Source organism: Tinamus guttatus, unplaced genomic scaffold (assembly GCF_059628265.1).
Source record: "Tinamus guttatus ecotype Peru unplaced genomic scaffold, ASM5962826v1 Tinamus_guttatus_pri_ptg000012l, whole genome shotgun sequence".
NCBI lineage: Eukaryota > Metazoa > Chordata > Aves > Tinamiformes > Tinamidae > Tinamus > Tinamus guttatus.
The window spans coordinates 957,562-977,576 of NW_028288546.1; positions in this window are offsets into that span (position 1 = coordinate 957,562).

A 20,015-nucleotide genomic window follows, 5' to 3' on the forward strand; every position below is an offset into this window, starting at 1 on the left:
ACAAAACACCTACTACACCTGGCAGAAGATAGCAACTCACCTCCTTTCTCTGACAAACCAAGCTATTCTCCAAGTTATTGGAGATGGGATATTTTACCAAAGGGCACTAACATGTATCTCCCACACCCCATTAGTGCCCCAAAATCCTTCCCAAATTCCCAAACTCCTGGTAGCTGTTAGGCTTTTTTTTACTATATTGATTGTCTGGTAGCCTACTGTATGTACATGATATACAGGGAACTAATACAAACTTGAGATTCTGTGTTGTGTGTCACAGTTTAAAAAGGGGCATGTTCCGGTTCCTACTATCAAGCAGTGTATGTATGTCCTCTAAAAGCTTTATTTTTTTTTTTTTTAAGAATTTTGTTCAGGCTTCTGATAATACAGCGGAGGGATCATAAATCCAGAATCTCAAAAATGCATAAACACTGCAAAGTTACTCTTAGGCTATACTCTTCAGAATCCATAATTTCCTGTTTTGAGGCTTAATGCTATAAGAATAAGGCATATAAGGAGAAGGACCAAAGCCGTCTTTGAAAATTGTACTCATGGTCTCCTTTTGTTTAAAAACCTCTGGAAACAATACTTGGCTCAGCTTTATGGAATTGTGTGGTTAGATTTTACTTCCTTTCCTACTTTCTATTGATCACGTGACTGCATAAATGAGAGCAAACAGCCACAATTATGCAGTTTGATCCATGACCTTGTTATTCAAAGAGTTCATTTTGTAAGTGTTTGATTACTAATAATGAGTGGAGTTTGTTTTAATTTTGTCTGCACTGAAAAGACTCCTTCCCTGCCCTTCTCATGTAAGCTGAGGCAAAAGTCATTCCTGTTTCATGTAATGTTAGCAGTTACCAAATTCATGTGCTTCATTATAGCCCTCTTCATCCCCAGAACTGACAATGATATACGTGGTATATATTCAATGCCTAATAGAAAACTGCTGCACTTCACAAGCTGTATCAGTTAAGACTGATTTGTCCTATCTGCTGCTTCTACTTGTTTTCATCCCTTATTATGGACTATAGAATTTTATTTCTATTTATAGTTGCAACTTTAAATGAACAGAAGGAGTAGTGGTAATTGCAACTGCATCTAGACTGAGACTGCTATTAGTCTTTCCTTTTTTTTTTTTTTTAATGATTCCCTTTTCAAGCTTAATTTGTTAAAAGTCAGCATTTTATATGCCTTTCATTCTTCTTCCAATCAATAAAAAAGGAATGATTAAAAGAGAAGTCTTTATTTCTGTTTTTCCTTCAAATCTTCAAATAAAGCATAGAAAGAAATATAATTCCTCACCAGATGATGGTCAACATTTTATTCAGCATATCCCTATAACATCTTAGAGTCTCTAAGCCCTTTCTGAGGTGAATCTGAGTTCAGTTACCAACAGAAAATATCTTAAAAATGGACATTTAAGATATACACTTGCTATTGCTCAGTTGCAGAGATGCAAGGTGACCAGTAGCAAGTATATCACTAAAACGTCTAAATCTACTAGCTGGTATTATCGTTAGATACCAGAAGAACTTTTCAGTAAGTTTACTTTTGGTGTCTACAAACATTCATCCATAAGAAATGGGATAGGGTCACTTCTTGAAGGCTGTATTCAGATATATTTCCCAATAAAATATATGGCTATACCAGGAACCTTTTAGCAGTTGTATAGACATAAAAGCTCTCTTTAATTTTAAATTGAGCTCGATAGAGATTTCTGACTTAACTCCTTTAGGAGTCACATGATTACTTCTAAATCAATTGAACATGGATTTGTTCCTTCTGAAAAATAAATAAATAAATAAATATTTTCCGTCTGAAGTTGATCCAATGCATACTTATAAAATGGGTGTTCAGAAATGTGGTGGCTGGGAACATAATTAAGTTGGAATGTGTGCTGCAAGGCGAAAGATTAAATCTTTGTGAAGTCTCTCCTCTTGATATTTCATTTAATAATGGAAGTAGTTAGTTAAATTCTTTTCGCATATTACCTCATTTTCTAATGACATTTCAGTATTTGTGTTTCCTGTAGGACTGCAATTGCAAATCATTAAATACTGAGAGCTTTTGTAAAACAAAACAGCTTCTTGAAGCAGTCTGAAGGAGAATTTTAAAATTTCATCAAATAAATAGCAGTTCTTTAGAAAACAAGCTGTTAAACAATAATGAACTAATTGTTCCACTCAAGCAGAAAACTGTAAGAGAGACATCATTTCAGACTTACGGTTTAATTCCTAAATTTGGCCACATGTTCCTTCAGTTCCTTTTAATCAGGCCAATGGGGAATCTGTTGAGCTAAAAAGTGCAAAATATTGAAGTATTGGAAGACGATCTGCTTTTTTTTTTTTCTTTTTTTTTTCTCTAAGCTTTTGGGTTTTGAGTAATAAGAAAGTAATAAGATGACATTAGTTCCAACCCATCCATCAATTATGGCCAGTAGGAGAAAGTCTTCGCCTACCTCACATTGATTGCTGCTATTTTGGAATAATCGTATTATTAGATATTCAGGTCAGAGGAGAAGGAGAAGAAAGAAAAAGAAAGATTTGTCCAGAGAGTAATTCAGGGGTTGAGCTTCTTTTCTGGGTCCCGTTCTAAGTAGCTTCTGAATCCCTACTGAGTTTCATAACCCCAAAAGACTAGCCTGCTGTTTTAGAGAGATAATTATATTTATTTATTTTGCTGTTGTTACCCAAGGAGTCACTGGTCAGGTACAAGATAAACTCAATTTAGTTTTCAGCATGAGCTACCCAGTAAAGATTTGCACAAGTTTTGCAGCTCTGCTTGACCTCGACCTGCTCATGTTCTCCAGGCTGCCCACCAAGAGCCACTGAGGACACCAAGGCCCTGCCAAGGGCTGCCCAGGGAGGCTGTGGGGCTGCTGCGCTCCCACATCCACCCCCAGCTCAACAGGGCCCAGGCAGCGTTCGCAGCGCTGCACTCAGGCCCTCTAGTCTCACTCCCTCCTTCTCTATCACACTGTTGAGATATACAGCTTAGCTTTGCCAGCTGGGCAACTCGCAAACTCCTCAGTTGTACAAAAATTCTTAATTTTCAGGGAATGTCAGGGACCTTTAATAGAAGGTGAGCACAAAGATTTGTGCAGGGGTTTCATCCAGATGCTGCTGAAGTGAAAGCACATTGCCCTTTTGATTAAGGAGACAGATACTTTGTCGCCTGGCTGGTAAAATGTAAATATTACATTTAATCCCACTAGTAGAAAGGAAATCTCCTGTCTATACATGATCTATATGTGATGATGAAATCTGATGTATACTAAGCCAAAGAAAAACATGTAACTGTAAAAAAAAAGAGTATCTTAAATAAACGAGTCACTTGATACCAGATGGAGAAAGTTAAAAAAAAAAAAATTGTTCATTCCTGCATAGAAAAGAGGACAATAAATTCTCACAAATCCTGGGTCTCCTGTCATTCTCCTAACAGACAGACACAACTAAGTTGTTCTTGGTTTCTACTGGACTTAGTAAAAATGTATGGCAGCTCTGGAGAAAGAATTTGGTCTATTTCTAACCAAATCCTCCTATTAGGATTTCTTTTGCCTCCTGCAATATTTTTTCTATAATAATAATTTTTTAAAAAGATAATGTTGGTCTGGTGTGATCCATTTTTTAAAATTTCCTTTGTGTTGTCTTACAGTCAGTTGAAAACTATTAATTATATTTTCATGTTCAATAGCAAAGCAAAACTTCCCTAATTTGAATCTCTTCTCACACTATTTGTTTTAAAGTTTTATTGCAGCTGTACATGATTGAGAAGATTAATCTAATTTTTGGTCTTGAACCTGCATCATGTCTGTGAGCACTGCGAGAATGTAATATTAAAGCTTTCATTAGGAAAGTTTGTGGCTTATGGATAGTGTATAGTATTCCTAACGGAATTTATCTAAAACCTTGCATACAAGATTTATTGTTTATGTATTCTTCAAAGAAGGCTTAAAACCAGAAATAGATCATATCTAATGAAGGCAAATAAAACGTTTAACTAACATGTCTTTTTAATGCACATAAATGTTCAGGATACAAAAACAAGCAAATGGCATTCTTAAATTCATGAATATTAGAGAGATACTATTCCTGCTGTTCTTACTCTTTTATAATTATCCAATGTAATACGTCTTGTGTCTCCTTCGGTGTGGTTCTAAAAATTAAAGGACTAAACTATTGTATGGTTAAGAAAGTATAGTGATGCTTATTCCCAAGCAACGTTCATAATGATACAACTTATTGTCGGTAATTCTCCATATTTTATCTACTTCAGATAGAACTCTTCACTCAAATATCAGTGAAGTTCAGTGTTATTTTACATTTGTTGGTTACACAGTCTTCTTTCTCTGTGCCTGCAGTTTTGCTTTGTTTCCAAGTTCTAACACATGATCAAATTCATCCTCCCTGTAAAATCTATCCAAAGAGGTGTCAAGGTGTATTAAACCATGTCATCTCATAGATATCTCTCATAATTGAAACAGAAAATTGTTACAAGAAATATAAACAGCCAAATGTTTGCAAGTGCTCTGGATTGTTTTGTGCAGTTCTATATCTGCACAATTAAAAAGAAATACAAAATAAACCACAAGTCAAAAATTTTGGCCAAAATACTTATATTTAAACAGAGTGAGTACATAAGCACATGTGCTTTTTGCAGGCCTGAATGAGAACTTCGTTTACATATGATCTATCTGTAATCGTCTATGTAGATTAGGTAAACTGTACTTGCATATAAATAGATGTTTGATCCTACAGTTCAGTTGCATATACCCTGACTGGCATATGCAATCAGGGTAACTGATCTGGCAGAGTAGGTGTGCATTGCATGTCTAATATGCCTAAAAAGCAGGTCTATAAAATACAGTTAATTCTCTATAATCCTTTGACATTACAAGCAATCTGTACTTTCATCAAATTACTATGCTGCCAGAAATACACACAGTATCTGTACTGTATGTTCTATATGGTTTTCCAAAGACAGATTTTTTTTTTTTTTTTTTTTTTTTTGCCGTTCATGTCCAAAAGCAAAAGGATTAAATCCAGTGTCTCCTAAGGTCAATGGCAAAACAGCAGTAAAACCCCTTTCAAAGTACTCTATAGCTCAACAAGTGATTAAAATACTAAGCTACACAGTTCTCCACATATTGCTTTGTTTCAGTATTGGAGTGTTAAACAAAATAGAAAATTCTTACAATTGTCTCCCCTGCCCGAAGAAAAGGCAAATTCTACTTAATGATATCTTTCTCCAGAAGAGATTCACAAATGTAAAAGCTAATCAGAGAAAAGATCTTTTCTACCCTTCCCTCTCTTGCCCTTTCTAATCTGTGAATGCAAATGAGTTCTTCCCACTACAGCTATTTTCTAATTCAGAGTTCTAGGCATTTTCTTTCTAGCATATCAGCTTTACCCATGTCTAAAGGGTCCACAGCACCCAAACTGGGTTGTAAAGTCATCTAGCTAGTCAGATGTCAAGAAAACAGATGCTTCACTACTGTAATTGCCTTTCATGAGCTGCTGTTCTAACTGTGGGAGTCTATACGACCCCAGCCCTCATGCAGATGGGAGACAGCAAGCCTATGGATCAGCTGTCCCATATTAGATTAATAATCAGTATAAAAACAGATATATATAGAATCATAGAATCATAGAATGCTTAAGGTTGGAAGGGACCTCTAGAGATCATCTAGTCCAACCCCCCTGCACACGCAAGGTCACCTAAAGCACGTGGCACAGGACTGTGTCCAAGCAGGTTATTGAAGATCTCCAGAGAAGGAGACTCCACAACCTCTCTGGGCAGCCTGTTCTAGTGCTCTGTCACCCTCACTGTTAAGAAATTTTTCCTTAAGTTCCTGTGGAACTTTTGGTGTTTCAGTTTGTAGCCATTCCCTATAGTCCTATCAGTGGCCACCACTGAAAAGAGACAAGCACCATCCTCTGACAGAAAGAAACAAAAACAATACTGGCAGTGAAAAAATCTGAGTATTACTAATCACAAGCCAAGCATTTTGGCAGTGGGCAGTGGGCAGAGGGGAGGGCTGATATCCTTAGCTCTGAATTTGCAGCAATCATAGATCATAATTATATAGTGATCTTTCATTTATCTCTTGCATCTTAAATAGAGACCCAAAAAAGAAATATATTTGTACATGCATAACAATCCATTTGTTTTATAGAGTATTTCAATTTGTTGTCAGCTAATTAAATTCTGTCACTGAACCAAATATGATTTATTGTTACCTACAGCTGTTCCCTGTAAATCTGTCTACAAATAGCTGCTCCAAGATAGTAAGCATTCTGACAATCTCCAAAACACAGTCAGCAACAGAAACAGACAACCGTTGAAAATTTAATCTTAACAAGACTTCCACTGAACTCATGGGGATACCATTTTTAATTAGAAAGAGAACGCCAGACTCTGAGTAGTTTGCTTAGCAAAGTTCACTTAGTAACATCTGATTAAAAGACATAAGGTGGACAGCTTTATTTTCCCTCTAGGAAAGCCAGTAGCTTTAGAACTTATTATTTCCTTCATATGGTACTTTAGTTATCAAAATGACAGGCTTGACAGATCATGCAGGCATGTGGCTTTTATTGTATCCTATATATATATGTATATATATATTTTAAGTTTGCACCCTACCGATTTGTTGAGAAAGAGAGCGTACTGCCGACCATTTTCTTTTATTACGAACAATAATAAATAATCAAAAGAAATGTGTTATTACAAATACCAGTATTTGCCTATGCAGCTTAAAGACTGATGTACACACATTCTTGAAGGCATGATGGTGTCCCAGCACATCACCCTCAGCAAGTCTGTTGGCGATTCGCAGCAGGGAGGAGTGGCTGGTACCCCAGAGCGCCCTGCTGCCATTCAGAGAGACCTTGACAGGCTGGAGAGATGGGCAGAGAGGAATGTCATGGAGTTTGACACAGGTGAGTGCCGGGTCCTGCACCTAGAGAGGAATTAACTCCAGGCACCAATTACAGGCTGAGAACCAGCTGGTTGGAGAACAGATCTGCGGAAAAGGTCCAGGAGGTTCTAGTGTACTACAGTTTGTCCACGTGGTAGCAATGCTCCCTTGTGGCAAACAAGCAAACAGCTTTCTCGGCAATGTGTTTCCATCAGGTCACATGAAGTGATGGTTCCCCTCTATTCAGCTCTGGCAAGCTCCATTAGGATCCATTAGTGCCCAGTGCTAGGCTCCCCAGTTTCTTCCAAGAGAAATATGGACATACCAGAGTGACACCCACAAAAAGATATAAGAAGGATTCAGCCTCTGAAGCACCTGTGGTATGAGAGAGCTGAGGCTGAGAGAGCTGGGGGTGATCAGCCTGGAGAAGGGAGATCTTATCAGTGTGTAAATGAATGATGAGACGGTGTAAAGAAGAAAATGATGAGACGGTGTAAAGAAGAGGCAGCCAGACTCTCCTCAGCAGTGCCCAGTGACAAGACACAAGACTAGACAAGAGACTAACTCAAATACAGGAAATTCCACCTAAACATAAGTTTAAAAAAGATACTGTAGGGGTGACTGAAGACTAGAACAGGTTGCCCATACAGGTTGTGGTATCTCTGTGCTTGTAGATACTCAAAACCTGATGGATATGGTCCTGAGCAGGGGAGCTGGACTAGATACCAGAGGTCCCTTCCAGCATATTCATTCAGTGAGTCTGCTATTCTATATTTCTAAACAAAAATATATTGAAGCTAAAATCAGTCTTACTATTTATGATAAATAAGGTTAACCAGATTGTATACCCGTCTGGAGTATCAGGATGAAGTTTCTTTTGTTCTTTGAATGTAAATTTTTCAAATTACCAAAAAAAAACCCAAAACAAACAAGAAAAACCAGATGCACCTTATATTAATACAAGCTTCTTTTCTACTTCACTTTTGTATCTATTTTTTTATACTGGATAATACAGATTCTGTTTATTGCATATGATTCTCTAAAATGAATAAAGGTTATTATTCAAAATTGGACTGAGGTTGTGAAAGTTGAATTGTCTGCTAGATCCCTATGAAAATAAAATCCAAGTTATTGGATAGAGAGAGCCCCCAGTTATTTTTCTTTTTTTTTTCTTTCTTTTTTTTTTTTTTTCTTCAGGCAGAATGTACAATGCAAAGTCTAAGTAAGATGAAAGAATACATGTTCCAGCAAAGGACTGAAAATAAACTAAACTTCAGGAATCATTCACACTGCAGAAAATAGAAATGCTAGAAGCATACGTCTTTTACTGGGAGCACAAAATAGAATGATGATAATATAGTTTTATATGATGCTGTGATGATATAAAAGGAAAGACAACCTTTAAAAAGACTACTGTTGTGTGTCTGATTGATTAAAAAATCAAGCAATCTGTGAAACAAAACATACTTGCTTGTTGTTAAATATTAGGAAGAAGATAAGTACTAAAATAGAGATGCTTAAATTTACCTGAAGAAATTGAGCTTCAAAATATTTTAGTCAAGTACTTGTATGTTATATATTTTGCTATTTCTAAATGAGGATAATCCCTGTTCAGCGAGACATTCTGTTTCTACAAAAAGTAAGTTTTTACTCATTTGGAAGTTCTGGGATCACAAAGCAGAATACCTAAAATGAAAAATGAAACGATCTTTTCAGAAATTTGCTTGCAAGACTTACAGAAATATTCAGAAAAGCTGAAAAAATGTAAAATAAAACAAAATGGAAGTTTATAAGCAGATTTAAAATGATTGCTCAATTGCAAATTTATTTATTTATTTATTTATTACTTTATATATTTTAATTTTTAATATATTTAATTTTTAAACACATTTAAAAAAAAAGAGAGATCCAGAAGAATGTATAAAAAATAAAGATATTTAAGGAACATAAAATACAATTTTACTCCTATTTGTCTGGTCTTTCTACTAAAGAGCTATATAAAATAGTATAATTCTAAAAAAAACCCAATATATGTGGACTGCATATTCCAGAAGAGGAATAAATTTGGGGAGATAATATCTATGTTGCTTGCACTTCATTTTTTTACAACTTCGAGGGAAACAAAGCTTAAATAAAGCTTATTTAGTCATCTATAAAGCTTATTGAAGAGCTTAGCTGTATTAACCTAGCTAAGAACATGCATGTATATTATTTATGCTAGCATACTAGAGAAAAGATGTGTAGCTAGCGGGCTCATGGTAATTTTGTCGCTGTGTGTCTATGTGTGTGGCTAAAATCAAAGTATAAAAAGAGTTACATATGAGAGTATCCCTCTAACCAATCCTCAACCTTTTTATGATCCTACCTTATATCTCTCTTAATAATTCTCTGGGTAGATTTCAACCATACAAGTTGCATTCTGATATTCTGAAAGAGATTGACATGTTTTGATCGTGTTATTGCACTGTAAAATGGTTTGGTTTTTGTTGCAAACTCTGGATAGCTTCTTCCTGCCCTGGCAGCCTCTGTGAAACTAGTGTAACTTGCTGAAGAAGAGGAGGAAAAGGGATAAAGTACCTCAAAACTACATTTCAGTTTTGGAAAACAAACATCAGATGACGCCTCTGGTTCTCCTCTCACTGCAAATATAGTGCAATGTGATCCTTCTTCCTTGTATTCTGGATTCACATATTCTAGCTAAAATAAAAGAGCTGAAACTACATATCATAAGAAAAATAATAGTAACACTTGGCCTCTTAGATTTTTAAACAAACTGGAAATGGAAATCAAACAAAGACTACATTTTTTTTTTTCACAAAAGATAGCTTTTCTCTGACTTTTAAATAGATATTTACATTCATTTGGTGGCTATTTCTCTTTTATTTTTGTTTGAATGGCTCTTTAGGCTATATGTGATAGCCTTTAGTGGAACAAATTAGCCAACTCTATGCAAAGAAAAAAGTCAAGACTCTTATTGCCTTAGCAGCCCCTGGTAATTCCTTATCTATCCCGTACCTACTTACCTAGAAGCAGTTCAAATTCACAGTTCACTCATTTTAAATCATATGTGGCTCCCCAGGTAATTTCAGTGGTAAGCAGAGGTATTTCCAGGAGTAAGTTAGCACTTTAAAAATGCAAGGAAGTCAAAACTGGACCCGTTGCTAATCTAAATGCTTGTTTTACTGAAAAATAATTTGGCTTCTCTCAAGGTAATTGCCATTTATAATTCAACAAACAATTGTCTGGTCTCCCCAAGGCAACTGAATTCTTTGATGCAAAGCTGTGCGTGTGCTCTGTCTGCATGGGTGCAAGTGCCTACACCTCTCTCTGTATGATACAGTCTTTTTAAAAACATAGAAAAAAACATGCACAGTGAAAATTCAATTTTATCACTTTTCTCTACAAACCTTCAAAGCCATAGACTAATCTTAAAAAAATTAAAATTAAAATTAAAGCAGAAAGTAAGAATGTTTATTCGAAGAAAAAATCCTGAAATTTGTGTTTTAAACAATTACATACTTTCTGCTCAATTCACTGAAACCTCCTCAGAAATGTCCTCAGAGATCTGACTTTCTCTGAGTTAGTTTTTCCAGTCATTTTGATCTGTGCAAAACAGAAGTTTTTGAGAGTCAGGGAATGTGATTCAAATACAACTTCCAGAGCAGATGAATGTGATCATAAATCTGTAAGCATGTTTACACTAAGAAGCCCCTTCCCTTGATTACAAAATTCATGGACTTAACACGACTGAAAGTACTTTCAGGGTGTCCCTATGGCACTGTGCAAAACTGACAACCTAAAAGAAGGCACAGACTGCAGGAATGCAGTTTTCCAGACTCAGCATGGTTCCTAAGAATATTTTTCAGTGTTTGCACTATTGTATTTAAGTCATATTAAGCCCTACTGTATTTTCTCCATATTCTATTCTATTCAATTATCAATTATGTATAATTATCATTTTTTAAACAAGAAGTGGTGAGAAGCAACATGTAGACAGGTAAGTTGATCAGGAAGATACCAGTGGTTTCAAGATTAAGTTGGCGAACTGAGTTGGCGAGCTGAGACGAGGGTGAGGAAGAATACTAGGCATCACTTTCAGTTATTTTTTTACGTTACATGTACGTTACATTTTTTAACTCAACTCCTGCAGTCTTCCAGTGTTTCATCAAGCTTCAAGTTCAGCTTGCAGCCTCAGAGAGAAAACAACTCAGACATTTTCTTTCCCTTCCACTCATCATTCCCTGCTTACACAAGGGAACATCTCCACATGGAAGAGTTGATGGTAGGATGGACTCCATCACTTCTGCGAATGAATGCAGTTTGCTCAGGAGCAGAAAGGTCCTAATTTAGGAACAAAACATTGTTCCACTTGTTTTGAAGCTCAGTTTTTTAAATCAGAAAAGTCTATATTACTTATTCATCAGATTTACCTCCCTTGTAGCAAGGGCAATAGGCTCCATGTTGTAACTGCTTTGTGCAGCCTATTACATTTTCCTTTTGCATAAATTTCTGCTTTTTCAAATATTATAATCATTTTTTTTCTTTCCTTGGAGGTTGTGAATCTAGATCATTTTATATGTTTTATTCTATCCACCTTCAACATTTTCAATAAAAATATAGCAAACAATCTGGGCTTTCATGAATACCCTTCTTTTGGTTATAGTGAAAAAACATTTTGATTTCTTCTTTTGTATTTTTACTTTATTTCCAAATCTCTGATTTTATTCTGTTTTCAGTAAAATTACTACCTTGTTCTCCAGTCACTAGTTAAAATAATTCAGATATACTGGAAACACCTTCATCGATAAAATATTTTCTGCAAGCTTCTAAGCCTCTATTGCGTCATCAAGTATACTTCACTTTTTTTTTTTTTTTTCCTATATTTTATGTGAAAGTTCAGCTCTACCATGGCTGACAGTTTTGAAGTTAGATTTTATATAAAAATAAAATAAACTCAGTCATTCTTTTATTTTTTTCCTTCTTCTCTTTTTGTTCTTTGGGAATTTCAAAGCTGAAGATGACTCATTTTTCTCTTCTGAATATCAATGGCGTTACTTGGGTCTGAAAACAGTTCTATACCCTGAAAGCTGTAATCTTATATTTGAGAAAGCCATAGCCATATGGGTAAGCCACTTAATCCTCATTATTGCCATGTCTTTAGTTTACTCATGCTCTTGGTTTCACTGACTAGGGTGCATTGGTGAGACAAAGTAGTTCAGAGCATCTTGATCGAGTAAAGGACAGGAGCAATGGAACCACAGAGCTTCCTTTCTACACAGTCCCTGTCTATGGGCTTTAGTCATACTTTGATTGAACCCATCTTTGGGTCTTTCCTTTTGGTTTTGGTCATGCTATGATTGAACCCATCAGACCTACAACCTTGGATCTTGAAGAAGCTGAGCAGCACCTCCTGCGAATGGAGAATACTCTCAGGGGTCACAGAGACTTTTTCAGCAGTAGCCAGAAAATAGGAAAGATATTGTTGTCCCACAATTCATATGCCATTTTATTTTCAAAGTTTTTTCTGAACCACAGGTTTAATCTGACCTGTGTAACACTTTATATCTGATATCTTGATGCTCATCTGCTAGTATTTTGAGCATTAACCTTTCTGTTCATCATAGTAACATAAAACTAAAAGTATGAGGAAAGATCCTTTTAACAAAGGATCACCAATATTTTATATTAAGTAAGAATAGTTCAGCTACAGGTATCTCATACTCATCAATAGCTAGGTTTTATCTGTAGAATGTTATGTTTTATACATAGTTTATCAAAACTACGGCTAGAGAATGGGTATTTTACTTTTGTTAATTAGCTCTCCTTTAGTGGATTTCAGAAGATAGCAAAAAATGCTGGAAAAAAAAAGTTAACTCGTATGATTTAAAATAGAAAATAAACATGCTCTCCTATTCATAGATGTTAGAATTAACTGGGGAGGTGGTAGTAATAGCTTAAATCTCAGCTTAGTCCAGCTGAATTATTTTTTTTTTTTCCCCCCTGTGGCATAGCGATTTTGGTGGCATGCACTTAGGCATTGTTTTATTTTTCTATTTTTTTTTTTTTTTTTGCGGTTGTTCACATGTTCACATTAAAACACAGCCAGGTTTCAATCTCCTTCTGCTGAAACAAAGGAAAATGTTTTAATGAACAAATCGAAGACTCATTGTGACTGCATTTTCCATAGCTAGAAACTGCATATATTATAGAGGAATTGTTTTATAATGAAGGGTAACAATAAGCGAACAGAATTGAAAGTCAAGGGACAATATTCTTCCAAAGAGATAGGAAGTTAAAACTGAAATACTGATAATGAGAATGGGATAAGTACTGTAATTATAACAGAGGAAATTTTTACAAAGATAATGCCATAGATGATTTAAATGATTTAACAGACACTTCTATGTACATTTTTCTTCTTACTGTTAATTGAAGAGATGCTTCGAGCTTGAATGGTCCAGTGTCTGTTCTCTGAATAGATCTTGCTATTCAGATGGGAAGGGATGAGTGTGAATGACCCATTTTGCTTTAAAAATGCTCAGGAACAGAGACTTAAATGTTTACCTCAACGGTACATACCACATTTTAAGTCACTACAGTGTGACTCAGCATTCATTAAAGTCTCTAAGAGTGAAAGCAAATGAAAACAAACATGCCGTTTTATTGAAATTTTCCCAAAATTGTGATACAATAAATCATACTGTAAATCATGAGTGGTACATATTTGAATTCGATATTCCAATACAAAATGAAACTCTTAATTTGCTCTGATAAATGTGGTCAGTAAGGGCATGCTGTATGTTCCACAAAAGATCAGCACACCATAAAAGTGAGTCCAACATAAGAAATTTTGCAGCAGCGCCTGAAGCTCCAAAGAACTGCCCTATCATAAAATTTAATCATCAAGTTTATTTGTTATCTATATTAGCATAGAGCCTGGCATCCCAAATGAGACTAAGACCCCAGTTGGCATGCAACTAATTAGAATTTATAGCCTGAAAACACCAGTCAAAAAGAGAATGGAAAGGAAATTGAAACACAGGGTTGTGAATCATTTCTTTGAGATCATATAGCAAGTCCATGAAGGAATTAAATCTTTAGGAGCTTGCAAATTTAATGACTTGCAGGTCAGTAGTCAATTCATGAGATAGCACTGTGTTTCAATGTCAGCTGTCCCTTTAAAAGGACAAACTTTGCTGTGGATGTTCCCCAGTGGGAAAAAAAAAAATCTCTTCCCCTTCATTGTCCTTTCTCAATGGGACTGTGTAACTTTACCTAAGCTTTCCTTTGATGGAAAGAGGAAAAATACCTAAACCTCAAGCAAATATATATGAATATATATAGATATAGATATATTGTCTCATATATTTTAGCACCTCCTTGTTCTTTAGGTAAGAGTCAGAAAGTACTATCTCAAAGCCAGTTTGATGAAAATAACAGAGATTTCAAAAACCTCATGAAGAATTTTAGTTATTGAATCAAGCTTCTTTAAGTGTCAGCATTATGGTCTATCTTGAGAGCAGTATGAAAAGTTGAGCTAATGGTTAAGACTACACAGTCAGTGACTAATTTGCCTCTAATGTGTTATTTTCTTTTTTTTTGGGAAAGTGGGAGTGGGGAGATCTAGGTTGAAAGGTAAAAATAATTTAGAAAGAAGAGAACAATAAAAAGCTAAAGAGAAGATGATATACATCATGTAACACAGAAATTGCTAAGGCAGCTCAGTGGTAGAAATAGACTTTTTTTTTTTTTTTTTTAATAGTGGCTTAACTACAAGTTTTGACTGAACCCAAGTTAAATTTTGGTGCAAAAAGTGCTTACAATTTAGGTTGGAGATCAGGGAAAAAGAGATCTAGCATTTGGAGAAGACAGATGCAAAGAAATTGTGCTTCCAACAATAGTTTTTAACATAGCATGTAAAATAATGGCAATCTCATTAGCCATTATATGGAATAAGTGGGTAGTGCTAGTCCTAGAGAACTGAAATAATGATAATTACAACAGAAGAAAATATCATTGACTAATGCCAAAAATGATCAGGTTTGGAATTTCAGCTCTTTTTAAGAATGGCAGTCAGTTTCCTACTTCGACAAAGACAATGTGGCAATGGTCACAAACTGAAGCAGAGGAAGCTGAGGAAAAAATCTGAATTTGAGTAAAAACTTGTCGACTGTGAGAGTGGCAGGGCATTGGAACAGGTGGTAGAGTCTCATTCTTTGGAAATATTCAAAACCTTTCTGGATGCGATCCTGTGCAATGTTTTCTAGGTGACTCTGCTTGTGAATGGAGGTTTGAATGAGTGTTTTCTATCTGCTAAATTTACTTTTTTTTTTCTGATTTATCAATCTGTCATTTCGCTGTATATTGCAAGTTCTGTCTTTTTTATTATATTAGAAGACAGTATTAAATCCCACTTGTTTTATAATCTTCTATTGTTATGGTGATAATTATTCATATGTGGTGATAATTATTCATATGATTTGTTTTAATTTATGTCTCTTCTGTGATTCTGTTTTTATTTTCACAGAGAATGAGATTATGATGAACTGATTAAAATTTGCATCTGCAGGCTTTCAGGTAGCATCCTAGTTTCAACTTTAAGCATTTTTGAATGCTTTGTGTAATTGAATTGCTCTTTATTTCCTATCCTGCAGAGGAAGAACAGAGCACGACCAAAGTTGGGAAATAAAAATAGAAGATTTAGGTATCAGGTTCTACTAAATCATATTTTAAATATTTAGTAATAATATCTTGATTTGGTGTTAATTAAGTACAACAATAGTTTATAAGCAGTTGACAACATGGAATTATGTTATGGTATTTTATGGTGCTATTATTTCACGCAAAGTTGTCATTGTACCAATCTTTTAAACAGATAATCTAAAGACTTCTGCTCTTACTATTATTGAGATTGGGAATTCTATGAAAAAGTTTCAGAATCAAAAAATAAAAATATTCTGATCTATTCCAGTACTACTGGTATGTTTCCTTTTAATATTATAGAAACATTTGGGTTCATCATTTCAATCTTTCTGCATTTAAAACAAATTAAATATTGATTTTCAGGCCACATTGAATCGATATTAAAATATAGTGTTTTAATATTTAGTGTGCTGTTTTGACATTGAAATGAAAAAGTTCAATGTTATTGAAATGGAAATTGTAGATGGTTTCACTCTTGGTTCACAAGAATTTTTATTTTGTGGGAAAGTTGCTTTTCAATCTCATTTAGTAACAAACTTAACCCAAAAGCTCAAATTTTCACTTTTTGACACATCCACCATATCATACTATTAAAATGTTCTGGAAATGATTTATTCTTAGAGATATTAAGGTTCCTAACTACACTGCAAAACTTACATTACCTATCTAGAGGTGCCTACAGATTTATCACTGCACTAGTCACAAGTGTCCCAGTTTTTGCATTAAACTGTCATTGGATAAAATACAGAAACAGACAGCAGAGACTTAAACCCTGATTTCCTTAACCTTCCTGCAAATAAGTGTCCTACTTTCTAGTCAGAATGGTCCATTTTGTTCTTTCTGCAACACTTCCTTCATCCTTCCTCCAAATCTGACTGCAGTTTCCTCACTGAACTTAATTTATTTTCTTTACAATGGCAAAGCTTCCTCAGGAGAGATGGATAGTGCTTCTTCACATGAATCAAACTAGGACATATCTCAAGGAGATGTCATTTTAGCAGGAGAAAAACATAGCTGCAAGCTCTTTCAGCCTTTCTCCTGAAGCTCTAATTTCAAAGAATACTTTATATGCTTTACATAATACTTTAATATTTATATACAATATATGCTATTCTGGTTATACTTTAAAAATGTAAAAGATTATTTATTTATTTATTTATTTATTTATTATTTTGAAGAATGATCACCTTCCTTCAGAGATTTCTGAAGAGAGGAAAGACAGCCAAGTTGGGTGGAATGACCTATGTTTAGAAAAGGTCTTTTGGGTGACGTACTCAGATCAGATTTTGAAAACTCTAAATTACAGCCTTGGATCCCATAGCAGATTTGTATTTAGGATGATGCAGTGAGCAATATACAGTTCAAAGAACTCCAAAGCATAGAACATTGGGGGATCATTTGATATATATCTGAAATAAAATATCTATAAAATGATACTGAAAAGAAATGGAATAGTATATAATATGGCATTTGTTTTTCCCCATTTACTTCATAAGAAGCCACAGTGAAGAGCCAAGATACTATCAAGAATAAATCTTTCTCTAAATAGATTCAAGCCTTAGAAATTTTTCCAGAATTATATATGAATATGTATTTTTGGGTAAATACTATGAAATAAAACATGCATCTGTATTACGAGAAATGCATCTGGCAGGAAAATCCTGCAAGATTTAATCATTTAACTGAATTAAAAGAAGGCAAAGATAAATGATTTTGTGAATGGCAGAAACCTAACAACATAATTCAGCCTTGGTGATGTCTAACACTAGTAAGTAAGAACATCTCAAAATTCAATACTAGCCATAGCCTATTTGTTGAAGAGACCATGCAGACATCATAATTATGCTACTATACTCTTTCGGGAAACATACATAATGATGTTCATACTTAGCATTTATCTAGTACCTTACATCCAAGGATCTAAAGTGCTTTGTAAACATTAACTAATTAAATATGATGATGAGTTCCTTTACTTTGCAGAAAATAAAAATAGTTATCCCTTATGATAAGTGTCTTTCATTTAATGTATTACAGTGGTGTATGGGAAGTGGAACATTTCTTCTAATTAAACTTACTTCAGCAAATTCATCTGTCGTGCTTTATCATTTTAGAAGGCTTTTCAACTATACCCTTTATGCCAATAGCCCATCACATAGAAAAGCAACTCTGACACATCCATTGCCTTTTGTGGAAAGCTCTGTTGCCTCTGTTTAAACACTGAGCAAATTTCTACATTAAGTTACCTTGAAATATCTTCTAATCCTTGACTTGTTTCTCCTTCTGTCTCTTGATTTTCATTGTGTGACCCTCAGTCCAGACTCATCAGAGAATGAAAGTAGTGGTATTGACTACAGACATATATGCTGTCCCAAGATGGAATCAATTATCTCTGTGTCATTTCAGACTAAAATTTCTCTACATCTTTCTGTACATTGGTGTTTCAAATAAATGGATAAACATTAAAATTTGACAATCTTTTTTTTTTCTGCACTAAGCACAAGAGTTTCTTCCACATTAATTTGCTCTTATGTGTCAAAAATGCTTTTCTCAGGAAGAATGGTTCTTCATTATCTCCCTTTTTTGTCTAATGTGCAAGATAAGAACATCTTCCTCCCTCTGATTATATACCTAGCAAACAAAATGTAAGAAAATGAATTTGAGGAAAGGTGTAAGTGTGTATGCCACGTGACACACAATTTATCTCTCCATATATGTGTATATTTGTATGCATATAAACACACACATATATGCATACATACATATATATACACATTTAGAAATGCACATAAATATGTAATATACTAGACACAGAGAGATAGAAATATAATAGTGAGAAAGAGAATGAAAGACAATAATGTCTTAAATGTCATGGTATCTTTCAGTTCATGTCCTGCCTCTTCACTACTCTGGATGGGTCATATTTTTAGTTTAGTTTTATTTTTTATTTTTAATAAAGACTTCATCCTGAACCTGAAAAATATTTCAAAAATACTTCTTCTAAAATAGACACATTTCTGTAAAAAGTGTTGGTTTTACAAAATTGGTATTTTTATTGTCAAAGTTCCTTATAAACTCTATTTTCAGCTCTACTGATTTCATTTCATAATAACCTCCCCTCTCTGCGTAACCTGCATCGTAACAGAATATACCAAAAATTGCTTCTCAAGGACATAGTTTTAGTATGGCAGTTTAACTCACAGATAAAACAAACAAACTAATCAATACTGTTAGCAAAGTGAACGACCTTAAAAAGAAATTTGAGACGTTATAAGTATTGTGTCAGAACTCAGAAGTGTTCATTTGTTTCTGTAGTAGAGAAGAAGCAATATAATTTTACCAAAAAAAAAAAAAGAAAAAAGAAAGAAAATCTAGATAGCACTCTTTTTTTTCATAATGGATTCTGTATTAATGGTAAGCATAACTAGTGGAAAAGATGAAACTTGGACATAAAGAAAACCTAAATGATTGCTAAGCTAGTCTATGTATTTTAAGGAAAAGTAAGAAAATTACACAGATTCATGTAAGGAGGACAGCTCTGTTCTTTAAAGCTAGGATAAAAAATGTGATTGACCAAATGTAACAGCATCGAATGTAAATGTTCAACCTTAAAAGAATTATTATTTGAAAATAATAGTAACTTAAGGCAATGTAAGGGTAACTTAAGGTTGATCTTAAAGGTCTTTCTCATTTTCAGTATCCATTATTTCACACACAGCACATTTCAAAGGGCTAACATAACTAAATTTTGCATAAGAATATAAAATTATTCCTGTAAAGTAATTGCAGTCTCTTATTAAAATTATTTCTACTAAATGGGATAAAAAACTCTGTAAACTAGGAAAATATTTTAATAATTATGGAATTCAGAATGTGTTAAAGTTTCTTTGCCCCCTTCTAGATCCAAATTGCTTTATTAAGTTTTATATTTTTCTAAAAACTCATATTGATTCTTCCAAGACATCTTGTGTGACCCTTTGGTGGTGTTGAAACTATCTTTGTAAATACTGTGGTTACATTATGTGAATATTTAATACATCTTGTTTTCGTGTGAGAAAGATGAATTGTTCATATTTTGATTTAGCAGCTGCAAGCAAATTTAAATATGTAACCATCCTCTTCAAGTCTTTCCTGTAGGCAAGAAAGGGCACATCTGTTTACTAGTAAGAAAACCATTCAATAAGCAAGACTTCATAAAGCCATATATTTTCAGGTTTTGCATGAGATTTGCCTATAAGATTAGAATTTGCTAGAGTTATTTTTAAGAGATTACTTTCTAAACAGAGGAGACAGGCGAAGGCAAGAAAAAATCGCACAGAGGGAGGCAGTGATTTTTTGCAGTGAGTAGAGAAGAGTTGAGATCAGTTGGTTCTTCACAGGTGGGTGTGAAAAAATAAGA